This window comes from Agelaius tricolor, unplaced genomic scaffold, assembly GCF_023055355.1.
Source record: "Agelaius tricolor isolate 1412-34295 unplaced genomic scaffold, bAgeTri1.0.p SCAF_23, whole genome shotgun sequence".
In the NCBI taxonomy this organism is placed as follows: domain Eukaryota; kingdom Metazoa; phylum Chordata; class Aves; order Passeriformes; family Icteridae; genus Agelaius; species Agelaius tricolor.
The window spans coordinates 11,019,542-11,030,211 of NW_027269283.1; the positions used below are offsets into that span (position 1 = coordinate 11,019,542).

Consider the following 10,670-nt stretch of genomic DNA (forward strand, 5'->3'; position numbering starts at 1 on the left):
TGCACATCTTTTCAACCCCATCATCCTGCAAAAAAAGGAACAAGTAACCTGAGTTCGTGGAACCCTTATTTGTCCATGTAGTATTTGCAAATGTGTTGCTCCAAATTAATATTCATACAATTATTTAGTTTAAGAACTAGTTGCATTATAAGAGCTTTTTCTCTTTTTTTAATGCTAAAATTGGTGCTAGACAATGTGTTTGTGTGATTTTGGTCCTACAAAAGCATTTTTGGTCCTCATTTCCACTACATTCCATGTACTGTAGGACAATACTAGCTAATGTCTAAAAGGAAGTTCATGTATTGTGTTTATATATTTGATGATGTATGGGTTTTTTGCAGTTCTAGAATTTTCTTCATTAGGAATAAAATACCTTAGAGTCTGCTTAAGGGTGCACTGAATCACTGTCACAGTTTAGTGGATGTTCAATATCTGAATTTGTGCTGTGTCCAGATCTAAAGCTGTAAGCAATCCTGAACTTTATTCCATGCACCTTATCTTAATAATTAGATTTTTGATGGCTTGCATCTTTAAAAAGCCTGACAGCTGATACTAAATTACCCTCTTCTTTCCCTTGTTTCAGTAAGGAGCTATTCAGCATTCACTGCTGTTACAGAACCCACATTCTTGTAACTTTACCTGAATGAAGAAAGCTGAAAGAGCTCTCCAGCACTGCCATGCAGATTATTTGACTTTTGTGTATCAAAGGTTGGCAGTTATGTTTAATTTTATTTAAGTGAATAGTAGTGTAGATTTGAAGGAATCTAGCAGTGAATTCATTAATAGTGTTCATAAATGGAGGAACTGAACATTTGATAACTCCTAATCACATACCTACAATATTTATGTAGAACATATCAGAAAAAACAGCATAAAAAAGTAGAATTGAATTAAACTTTGTGACTAAGGTGCTTCATTGGGACTTGAAGGTGAATAGACTCTGGATAATGAGTTTGGTCTTTCATTTATTTTCCTGAATGTTTTCAAAGAATTTTATGCTTGGTATATCCAAGTAGCCTGACAGTAGTAGATATCCTCTTTTTAAAACTTTATCTTTTTTGTTTTCATTATAAAATTTCCCATTTTTCTAATGTGGGCACTAAATATGAAAGTAAGATAATATGAGGAAAGAGTGCAGAAGTGTCCTAAAGCCACAACAGGCTGATTGTGCAGGGGAAACCATGGATGTGAGAGTGCTAATTCTGGGATGAATACAAAGTTTAAAATTGCAGTAGGTGCAGCATGTCAAATTGCTTATATTTTAATTAAATGTATCTCTAATGTAGATGTTGCTTTAGGCAATCTCTCATTTCTGTCTGAGGCCAGCAGGATGAGACGCCGCGTTGGCTCGCACACGGGAGAGCGGCCCTACCCTGCCCCTGTGCAGCAGCAAAGATGCCTACGAGCTGAGAAGGCTCATGTGAACTCACACAGGTGGGATTCTGGGCTAGTGATCAAGTCCAGGGCCTCCACTCCTTAATATTTATGGAGCAATCTTATTTCAGCCTCAAAATTAGCCCTTTTTGAATTTGTGATTTGGAGTAAAAACATGTTCTCTTTCAGTGTTCTGGATTTGGCAGTTGGAAGCCCAGTAGTTAGTCTTGCTGCTCCTCCTAAACTTCTTCTCTATTAGAGAAAGATTTCATTTTCTGTGGATCAAGTCGTCACTTTTATTTCTCAATTAGTTGATTTTACATGGAGAGGTATCTATGAGAGATTTTTAACTATGTGTTCAGAACATGCATATTGTTGAGACCCCAGATTGCCAGCAACTAATTTGGTCAACAAAGAATTAAATTGCTTTAATATTGGAAGCAGTGTGTTCTTGTCACAGCTCTGCAACATGCAAGTCATCTCAGGGGCAGTGGGTATCAATCCTGTACTTCAGGGTTTAACTTGGCTCAATTATGATATGTAATTTGTGCTCTGATTAATGTTTTAGGTTGAATCAGAGTGTGACAGCGTGGTTTGAATCAAATTTTCCAAATATCCCCACTTGTCACGCATTGCTTCATATCTTGAGACAGTTTGGTGCAATTAAACTGAATTATTTTTTTATGAGAGCCAACCACAAGAGTCCAACTGGAAGAGTTCAAGAGTGTTACCCACTCCTGGCAGGGGCTTCTTCCACAGAACCAGTCTGGAGCTGGTTCAAAGCTGTGCCAGTTGCCAGTGTTGATGTAATTTTTAATGGTACTCACACCTGATGTGGCTTTTTGGAGAGGAAAGGCAAGAAAATAATTTCCTAATTTCCCTTCCCACCATTATCAATGGCTGGTGGTGTGTCACTCTTATCATGATGTTTTACTGCTGTTGAATTTCTCTCCTTGCATATTTGAAGATAATTCTGCATTTTTGTACATGAAATATTCAAGGAAGAATAGATGACAATTTAAAATAGTTCCTAATTCCTAGTTTAGAATTATATGAAAGGCTTTATGCTTCAACAGTTTGACTTGTGGACTCAGAAAACCAAGATTTTGTGTTGCAATCAGTTACATAAACTTCTGGAGACTTGTTTGGCCTTTTGTGCACTGTCAACTAATATTAACTTTTGGTTGATCTGGAGACTGTTGCCGTTAGGACATGAATGTTGAATTCTGTGGGAATTTGAATTTATATTAAATAAGTAGAGTTTCTAAGCATATCTTATTTTAATTTCTTTTTAATAGGTGAAAAACGCTACGAATGTTATGTTTGCCAGGCCAGATTCACTCAGAGTGGTACCATGAAAATCCATGTGTTACAGAAACGTGGAGAAAATATGCCAAAACACCAATGTCCATATTGTAATACTTTCCTTTCTCGAAAAAGTGATTTGGGTGAGTCTAAAGGAAAACACTGACAACATAATGTAGAGATAAGTAGAGGTGAAATCTCTAATTTTCACAAAATTTCACCAAATATTTTATAGCTGATTTCATATTATCACAGAATATTTTAAGTAAAATGTATTCGTAAAATTTACAGGTAAATTCCTCCTGCAAGGAGATGTGGTGACATCTTGTGGTTGATGTTTTAATTTTTGTTCAAAATGCAACGTAGCAAATATTTCGCTTTTTCTGTTTTATTATTTGCTTTATACCTGTGGCACTGTGACCCTCTGATTTTTCAGAATAAGTGTTGGTGGCAGTAGAGCTGACCAGTAAGAAAAAAACCTATATATAATTTTAAGTTTCCAGAAGTACATGAAAATTCTGTGTTAGAACTGGATTTTTTGAAGTATTTGATTTGTTAAATGATTTCCACTGAAATCAGTAAGATTCAGGTTTACATCTGCTTGATTTCTTTGGGAAGGTACGTCTTGCTGCAGCTTTTGTTTAATCTTAAACTTATTTGTCTATTTTACCCCACTGCCGAGGGCATGGAAGGTTCTTTGGCCTTTTCCTCTACAAGATTTGCATTACTCAGGGCTATACACAACCCAGCTCCTGTTCAAAACTCTGAAAATAAAACCCATGCCATTAAAACGAGTTGTTTTGAACAATTGTCCAGGTGTCCAGCTGAGGAATCTGCATGGAAGGGGCAGTGAAGTGCAGGGGCTGAGAGCTTTCCATGAGCTCTACACCTTCCTGCAGCACAGGAGGGCTCACAGGAGTGAGAGCAGCTTCAGGTGTGCTCAGGGCAGCTGCACATCCAGCCAGGGATTTATTCCAGTTCCTGGGCAAATACTGCTCGCTCTGGTGGTGGTCTTGACACACACACAGAGTTTGGGGTTATAGTTACCTTAAAAAAATAAAAACTTTTGTGACTGCAGTCCAACTAAAATAGGGTAGTGGTTCTTATTTCTGGGGTAAATCTTTCACAAATTGAAATTGATATGCTGGAAGGACGAGTCTGTCTTCTTGATAAATCTTTTGTATGTGGACTGCTTGGAAGTATAAAGTCTGAGCAGTCACTTTCAGGGATGTTGTGATAAAGAACAAAATGTAGCATTTGAGCCTGAAATGTGATTTTCAGTGGTGATGCAGAATAAATTCAGTCTGAACTGAAAAATTTATTTTAAAGAGTACTTTTAGGATAGCTAGAACCTGTTCAGCAAGGAAAGTAAGAAATTATTATTCACTTCAAAACCATATGCAATGAGAACATATTCTCATTTTGGCTTAACTGTGCACACTTTAAAGTAAATGTGACCCTTTTTCCACATACAGATTTTACATGTGAAACTTTATTGCTTCTCCAGGAAGCAGAAAATGATTTATTTTATACCCACCAAATGGCAATGTTCTTTTAAAGCAGAATTTTAATATATATTCTGGAAAATCTTCAGGAGTTTTATGGAAGTTGTTAACTAAGTCAGTCTTCCACTTAGTGTTCCAGAATTTGTCTGTCAGAACTATATTTGCTTTGTGTCTGTTAAATTGCTTACACAGATTAAGAATTGATTGATATATTTGTTCTTCATTATGCTAACAGACTAATATGTGTAAGCATGCTGAAAATCTTGGATTGGTGAAGGCAAAAACTGCTACACCCAGAAAAGGAAGCAAAAGCAAAAATAAAATCCATGAGAACCTGAAGCGTGCTAAGCCAGAAGGTAATCAGTGACTAAGTTAGGATTTAATCATGTAAATTAGAATCAAGACTAAAAGGCTAAGGCATTGAATCTTCCCTGCTGCTTAATTGCTGTTTTACAGTGAAGCTAATAATGGAAGAATACTTGAGAATAGGCTTTATTGTGTGTCAGAAATTCTTGTCATGTGAGTTGGGTCTCTGTACAGGCACCATCCTGGGCTGTTCCCTGCTCCCAAGCTCCCTCCTTAGCAATGCTTTCAGATGATCTTTGTGGAGCAAGAGACAAGAATGGAGATGCACCTTAGGCCTAGGTGTCCCTAAAGCTCACTCTTTGTATCAGATTGTATCTGCACTGAGAGAAAATTTGATGTGGTGAGAGGAAGAAATGTTGGAGCTTTTCTGAATCTAATGAATATATATCAGCAGCTGAGTTTACATTAGCATTGACACTTCTGTTTTCACTGGTGAGGCTGTAATGCTATGGTTAGAGAGAAGTGTTACAGCTGCAGTGTTTATGTTTTTGCAGTAATTAGATTTTGCTGCTTATTAATGTTTTCCTACATGCAAACAATTTCTTTTTGATATCTTGTAAATACCTTCATCTGAAAGCTTGATTTTCTAGGGCTGTGATAATGTATCTTCAGATGTTGTTCATGCAAATGTTCGGTTCATTAATTGACTCACACAAAACCTAGAAATTTCTGTGCTGTTCCAGAAGGTTTTTCCCCAAAACTGACGTTTGCAAGTATTTATTTATCACTGTCCACTTGTACAACTTGAAGGGGCCTGTGGGACCCTCAGTGTGGCTTTGCAGATGATGACTTGTGAGACTGGGGCTGTCAGTGATTTGCTGTTGCTAATACTTAAAAAAGAAAAGACATGCCTATGATAATAAATTTTCAGTTAAAAAATGCTTAGTTTTCCTCTGATGAGAATACCAAACTCAGTAACACGGCTTGTAATGTAATATTCAACAGAAGATAAATTCATTCCCCAAGTAAAGTGCAAGATAAAAGATGTGCTTTAGTTACATATTGGCAGCATTTTCTCCACTAAATTAAATTGCATACTTGTTAAATTTATTGAAATATTTACTTGTCTTTCTGGTTAATCATCACAATATTTAATTTTTTTTTTTCAATGTTGCCCTGAAATTATTCCCAGATGACTCTACTGTGAAAAATGAACATTGTGCCAGTGAGATTGTTCCTGTTTTAGATGGGACAGAAACAGCAACTCCAAGGGAACACAGAGCAGAAGCAACTCATGGAATGGATCCTCAGCATGATGGACAAATAATGCACAAGCAGACTGGTCATCCTTGTTCTCAGCAGTTGGAACTAAAAGTGTGGAACTACCTCCAGTTAGAAAGGTGGAAAAGATGCTGGTTGGAAGCTGTTGAAGCCCTTCTGTGCTCATGTTTCTTCTTGCTGCAGTTTCTACTGTGTGACCTAAATACCATTGCAAATTGTGAAAGTTAGAGGCAACTTTCACCTGGTTTATTACATACAGGTAATAACAGAATGGCAAAAATCAGCTAATTTCAGGGTTATTTATTAAAGAATAGATTGGGTGTTTCCCCTTACATTTGTTTTTTTTCCAGGTTTACTCACAGAATTGCAGACTGATCTGAGGCAAGTTTATCCCTCAGTATCACTGAATTTCAGTGCTTATACTTTGCTGAGGTAAGCACATGAAAGGCAATGATTTTTTAGTACAAGGTACATTTACTAAATCTCCTTTCTGCAAACACTTTAGTTTCTAATCGAATTCATGATGCAATAGAATGCATGGCACAATTTTGTGGGAAAGCACCATTTTTTATGCCTCATACTTGCTGGTCATTAGAAACTAATCTTTTGTCTGAGTTTTTCTCAGCTCACTTAGCTGGGGAAACAGAACTGCATGGCAAAAATGAAGCAGGAGCAGGGTGGAAGAGAAGCGTGGAAGACCCCATATTCTGGGAATGTGAAACCTTCTGTGACCTTAAGCTGACTCTTTTTTGAGTGCAGGTGGGATCTGTTTTCTTTTACCAGCCTTGCAAGTGTTCCCATATAAGTTCTTGATCTTCCATTTAGCACCAGATCCACTCCACACCCAATTAATTAGATCTTCAATAAAGCACAACTGTGTTATTCAGGAAAGTTTATGTTTATAGTACACTTAAAAATCAGAAAATAATTTAACTGTCAAATACGATTCTCTGACTTTCCTTAGGTTATAGGAACTACTGGGTTTAACTCTTAATAATTACTAGAGTCATTACAGTAAGTGCTATTAATTTTTATGATTCACTACAATGATCACAATTGCCATTTATGCACTGTTCACACATTTTTTTGTCATTTATAATTAATACTTGGAAGCCTCATAAAATCTTAAATACTTTTTAAATATTCATTTTTAATGCTGCTATTCTTATGTTACATTTCATTATAAATAAGCGCCAGCATAACTAACAAATATTAATAATATTAGGTCATGTAACAACTGAATTTAATTGGAATGCCAAACCCTCATCCCAATTTCAAGATTAACATCTGTGTTTAACTTCATTATGGTGTGGAATTTGACCAGTATGAGATGGTTTGGGTTTGGAGGTTGGGCAGGCTGTGGTTGCAGGTTCTGCTGATGTGGGCAGGGACAGAGGATTCCTGTGCTGTGCACCCAGGTGAGCTGCAGGCTCACTGCAACTTTTAACTTTTTCACTTTGAAAAGTGAAACAATGAAACTTTAAGTTTTTGCCAGTTAGTTTATTAACACAGCACCTTTATCCTGTACTTGGTGACATGTCTGCATGCCTGTTCTAGGGTAAATTCTTTAATTCAGCAGCTGTTCTGTGACCCAGAGCAGTGCCAGGAGCTTTGTCCCCAGTATCTGTGCTCAGTGAGCAGATAAGGGATGATGTTGGGATTAGCAGGAGATAATTGCAGTCTTAAATAAATAATCCCATTTGTAGAGACCACACCAAAGGCCTCACCAAGACCTTCATCAATCACCTCAGTCAAACACATGAACAGGAATTGCCACTTTGGTAACAGAAACCTCCTTCAGTTTTGTAGCAAACCCTGAAAAGTCAGAGGGCTTGAATTCATTGAGATTCCTTATTGATTCTGTCCCTCCATTACAGATCTGTTACTTCAGTGTTCATAAAGTTTCATATTGATTGCTCTGTGTCTGCTTTCATGCTGGTAACATTTCAGGAAGTTAATTTGTTCTTACAAGCGACAGGACTTAAGAATACTTTTGTTCATTATAATTGCTTAAATAATATTGTTAACTTTATTCTTGTTGAGCTGTTTCCATTTGTGTTATAAATTCTAAGCAGCAGATTGCTTGGTTAAAATTAATTTTAGAAGTTGTTTAAATTCCTTGATCAATTTGCTGAATATATATTGTTCATTTGAATTGTTAATAACAAAGCTGACTCATTCTGTGCTGACATCTAAAAATCAGACTACATAGAGTGGAATGTGAATGTAGTAATAAAAGATATTTTTATCTCTGAACTTTCAAATTATTATTTCAGTAGTTAGAAGCTATGAATGTGTCATTTTGGAAATCAAGAAAGAATGCTTTGACCTCCTCAGGAGCCATTCCTGGTGGCCTTATGCTTTTTAACAGAAGTGATTGTTCTTCATGATTAAGAGTTTGCATAACTATGCAAATGCAAATATTTGCATCACTATTCTGATTTATATTTTACAAAGATAATTTGATTTCATTTTATTATATATTTTGGACTGGTAGATATGTATTAATATCTTTTAAAGCAATGCATATTCTCAACAGATGCCAAATTTAAAATATTTTAATTTACTAATTGTGGAGGTGTTGTTAAATACACAGGAATTATTCATGTCTGAAACAGATAATACTGGAGTGTTCTGTAACATTATGTAACAGTGTTCTGAGATAATTCAATTATTTGGGAAAGAACAGGAAACTTGCATTCTGAGTTTCTTCTGCAAGCTGAAATTGTCTATGCTTTAAATAGTTAATGTGTGAGGAAATACAGTTTTGCACAGACCCAGCAGATAAAATGCAGAGAAAGAGTAAAACCAGGCCTTTGGATACATTTTTTACAATTTAGGCTCTGTAATAAAACAGACGTGACACAGGAGTAGCTTCAATGACACCAAAATGTGAGGTGACCTTGTGGAAGTGATGTGTCAATTAGAATGAGCTGCATCCTGGAATTTGGAAGAATTAACCTCAAAAGAATCCTGGACAAAAGAAGACGGAGCCAAGACTGGAAGTCGGCTCTGGTGCTCCTGCAGGAGCTCCTGCCAGAGCTCAGGGGCAGTGCTGGTTTGGGATCGGCCATTCCTGGCCGTGCTCATTCCCGGTGGGGATCTGGGATCGGTCATTCCCAGCCGTGGTCATTCCCGGTGTTGGATCTGGGATCGGCCATTCCTGGCCGCGCTCATTCCCGGTGGGGATCTGGGATCGGTCATTCCTGGCTATGGTCACTCCCGGCCGTGGTCACTCCTGGTGTTGGATCTTGCATCGGTCATTCCCGGCCGTGGTCATTCCCGGTGTTGGATCTGGTCTCGGTCACTCCCGGTGTTGGATCTGGTCTCGGTCATTCCCGGCCGTGGTCACTCCCGGTGTTGGATCTGGTCTCGGTCATTCCCGATGCTGGATCTGGTCTCGGCCATTCCCGGTGTTGGATCTGGTCTCGGTCATTCCCGGCCGTGGTCATTCCCGGTGCTGGATCTGGTCTCGGTCACTCCCGGTGTTGGATGTGGGATCGGTCATTCCCGGCCGCGGTCATTCCCGGTGTTGGATGTGGGATCGGTCATTCCCGGCCGTGGTCATTCCCGGTGTTGGATCTGGTCTCTGTCATTCCCGGCCGTGGTCATTCCCGGTGTTGGATCTGGTCTCTGTCACTCCCGGTGTTGGATCTGGTCTCGGTCACTCCCGGTGTTGGATCTGGTCTCTTGTCATTCCCGGCCGCGGTCATTCCCGGTGTTGGATGTGGGATCGGTCATTCCCGGCCGTGGTCATTCCCGGTGTTGGATCTGGTCTCTGTCATTCCCGGCCGCGGTCATTCCCGGCGCTGCCCGCAGGTGGCAGCACGGGGCCGCGGGAGCTCCGGGGGAGCCGCTCCCAGGTTCTGGAATTGCTGCCTCAGTTTCCCTCGGCCCTTCCCTCCATCGCTTTGGCCGTGTCCAGGCGATACAAAAAGAGCTTTTTCCTTCCTTTAGCAGGTTCCTAAGTCCTAATGTCGCTACCAAGTGTTGTCACCGCATCCAGTAGAGAGGGAGGGGAGTTTGCTGCTGCCTTGTGTTCTGCTGAAGCCCAGCTGGGATGGGCTGGGGCTGCCTTGTTGTGCCTGGAACTGGAATTTTCTCCCGGTGGGACTGACAGAGGCTGAGCTGGTCCCTGCACGTTCAGGGACTGACAGCCCCGCTCGTGCCTTCGCTGTGTTTGTGTTTCCCTTTGGCTGAGCTGGCTCCATGGGAGGTCAGGTCCCTGGCACCAGTGCAAGGCAGGTGCAGGGAGCCTACACTAGGGCATGTTAATGTATTTTCTGTTGCTGATAAATCTTTTTAATATATCAAGAAAGTTAATGTTTGTTGATAATTTAAGCAGCTTATCTAAGAACTCTTTACTTAAAAGAGATGTTAGGGTTTTTAACAAGCAACACATTTGTTAGGTGAATTTTAAAAAGTCCTTTAAGGTGAGGTGAAGTGGGCACAGGCCATGAGGAGTGACCTGGCCCTTTGATAAAGGAGGAGCTTGTCAAGTCCAGTAGATTTCTTTTATATGTTCTCCAAGGTAAGGGTTGACACGATGTGGAAATGGTGCACAGTCAGCATCACCACGAGGACTGGGACTTCTCATGCTGTGATGTAACATTTTACCATGAGATGGTCTTTACTCACTGTCTGAGCATTATTCTTGTATGCTATACAAGGAAATGATGGATTTCCAGCTGATTTCCATTTTTGTGACTGTTCCAAGAAATTTTCTTGAATTGTCATCTTAACGTTCCTGCCATCCTCTCCTTTGTATCCAAACTAGTCTCTTTCCTGTCTTTCAAATCTTTTTTGCTGACTGCTGAGTCTGGATCAGGGAAACTTGTCTGCTGTCTGTCGGCACATTCCTGGAGATCCTTGCCATGATTACTTTTTTGTTAGTTACAT

The 10,670-nt window shown here is 39.4% G+C and overlaps 1 long non-coding RNA gene across 1 annotated transcript; it reads left to right on the forward strand.

Annotated features, from left to right (window-relative positions):
- Window positions 1-589: 589 nt before the first annotated feature.
- Window positions 590-8,027, forward strand: LOC139599523 (uncharacterized). Its single transcript, XR_011682255.1, has 5 exons — window positions 590-708; window positions 1,287-1,434; window positions 2,673-2,822; window positions 4,420-4,540; window positions 5,683-8,027. It is a non-coding gene; the product is annotated as an uncharacterized lncRNA (long non-coding RNA).
- The last annotated feature ends 2,643 nt before the right edge of the window (window positions 8,028-10,670 follow it).